The sequence below is a fragment of the Gossypium arboreum genome, chromosome 11 (assembly GCF_025698485.1).
Source record: "Gossypium arboreum isolate Shixiya-1 chromosome 11, ASM2569848v2, whole genome shotgun sequence".
NCBI lineage: Eukaryota > Viridiplantae > Streptophyta > Magnoliopsida > Malvales > Malvaceae > Gossypium > Gossypium arboreum.
This window is the reverse complement of record NC_069080.1, coordinates 48,995,395-48,998,184: the sequence shown is the minus strand read 5'-3', so window position 1 is coordinate 48,998,184 and position 2,790 is coordinate 48,995,395.

Here is a 2,790-nt window from a genome sequence, read left to right as displayed (position 1 = left end):
CAAAAGATTTTAAGTTCGAATGGACGGAAAAATGTCGAAAAGTTTTGATCAACTGAAAACTTATTTGACTGGAAGCTCAATTTTAGTGCAAATTTAATCGGCAAAGAGTTTGTCATCTATAGTGACGCCTCCCTACTTGGGTTGGGTTGCGTATTGATGCAAGAAGGTCGAGTTGTGGCCTATCGTCGAGACAATTAAAGCCACATGAGAAAAATTATCCGACCCATGATCTCGAACTAGCGCCATCGTATTCGCTTTGAAAATATGGCGACACTACCTATTTGGGGAGAAGTGCCATGTGTATTCGGATCACAAAAGTCTCAAATATTTGATGACTCAAAGAGACTTGAATCTGCGACAAAGACGTTGGCTCGAGTTGTTGAAAGATTATGAGCTTGTCATTGACTATCACCCGGGAAAGGCTAATGTGGTTGCGGATGCCTTAAGTCGTAAATCACTGTTTGCCTTGCGAGCGATGAATGTACACTTGTCTGTTCTATCCGACAATGTACTAGTGGCGGAATTAAAGGCCAAACCCTTGTTGATTCGTCAAATTCGTGAAGCTTAGAAAGTCGATGATGAATTGGTTGCAAAATGGGCTAAATGTGTTTCGAATATGGAATCAGAGTTTCATGTTGATGATGACGATTGTTTGAGGTTCAGAAATCGTTTGTGTGTTCCAAGAAATTCAGAACTCATTTCGATAATTCTGAACGAAGCTCATTGTAGCCGAATGTCAATTCACCCGGGGAGTAGGAAGATGTACAACGATTTGAAATGTCGGTTTTGGTGGCATGGTATGAAACGAGACATCTCTGACTTTGTTTCGAGATATTTAATATGTCAACAAGTGAAAGCGGAACATCAAGTGCCTTCAGGGTTACTTCAGCCGATCATGATACCCGAGTGGAAATGGGATCGAGTCACAATGGATTTTGTGTCCGGACTGCCATTGTCAGCAAGTAAGAAGGATGCGATTTGGGTTGTTGTTGATAGATCGACTAAGTCGGCTCACTTTATCCCGTCGTCACGGATTTTCATTGGATAAACTAGCTGAATTGTATGTTTCTCAGATTGTGAGATTACACGGGGTACCGATTTCTATTGTGTCGGATAGAGATCCGAGATTCACCTCACGATTTTGGAAGAAATTGCAAGAAGCTTTGGGTACCAAGTTGCATTTTAGCACCGCTTTTCATCCACAAACCGACGGCCAATCCAAGCGGATAATTCAGATACTTGAGGATATGTTGAGATGTTGCATCCTCGAGTTTAGTGGTTCATGGGAGCGGTATTTACCTTTGATTGAATTCGCATACAACAATAGTTTTCAGTCAAGTATTAAGATGGCACCTTACGAGGCTTTGTACGGTCGAAAATGCCGTACGCCATTGTTTTGGACCGAACTCGGTGAAAGTAAAATTTTCGGAGTGGACTTGATTAAAGATGCTGAACATAAAGTGAAAGTCATCCGTGAAAGTCTAAAGGCAGCCGCAGATCGTCAGAAATCGTACGCGGATCTGAAACGAAAAGACATTGAGTTTCAGGTGGGGAATAAAGTGTTTCTTAAAGTTTCGCCTTGGAAAAAGATACTCAGATTTGGCCGTAAAGGCAAATTGAGTCCGAGGTTCATCGGACCATATGAAGTATCCGAACGAGTCGGTCCAGTTGCGTATTGATTGATTTTGCCCCCTGAACTTGAAAAGATTCACGATGTCTTTCATGTTTCGATGCTTCAGCGTTATAGATCTGATCCGTCGCACATAATTAGTCCATCAGAGGTTGAAATTCAAGCCGATATGAGTTATGAAGAAGAACCGATTCGTATCCTAACCCGTGAAGTGAAGGAGTTGCGAAACAAAAGGGTTCCGTTAGTAAAAGTGTTATGGCTCAAACACGGGATGGAAGAAGCTACTTGGGAACCCGAGAATTCTATAAAAGAGCGATACCCAAACCTATTTACGGTAAGATTTTCGGGACGAAAATTTCCTAAGTGGGGAGAGTTGTGACAGCCAAAATTGACCCTAGTCGGGAAGTGGTTTCGGACCGCTAAACCGAGTCGCCGAAATGTTTGAACGTAGTATTTATTGTCTAAAATATGTGATTATGAATGTGTGAAAGTTTTAAGTTTCGATTTAGTAAATTTCATGTGAATTTAGTCAATAGGACTTGTGTGACACTTTTGAAATGTGATAGGCTAATCTATAAGGATCTAATAGTGCATGTAATCAAAAGGAGGGCTTGCATGTCAAATTTCCTAAATCCAAGCCTAGTGGCCTGCCATGACAAAGAATATGGGCAAAACATGTCATAGACATGTTTTGTTGGTGCATCATGGGAGGAAAAAAATAAAATAAGGAGAATGGGTAATAATGAAATGGAAAAAAAGAAAGAAAAGATGAAAAAAAGGGATTATGATGAAAACAAAGAAAAAAATGTTCATCCTTTTTCATCTCTTTTGGCCGAAATTCTCTAAGGAAGGAGGAAGGAGTTTTTGCTTCATGTTTGGTTTGGAAGAGGATTAGGAGGAGATTTGGCCATACTTGCATCTAGATTAAGGTATGTTTGAGGTTGTGCCATGAGATTCATGCATGTTCTTAGTTGCTAGCTTGAGTTCTAATTAGTCCATGGTTCAAAACTTTGCTATATCATGGGGATGATATTCGCCAAGGTAGATTTTGTGTTAATGCCATTGCATGCTAAATATGAAGCTTGTTAAGGATACATGTGATGGTGGATTGATGACTCTTGGATTTTCTTTTTAGCATTTTTGAGTAAGACATTAAGTTT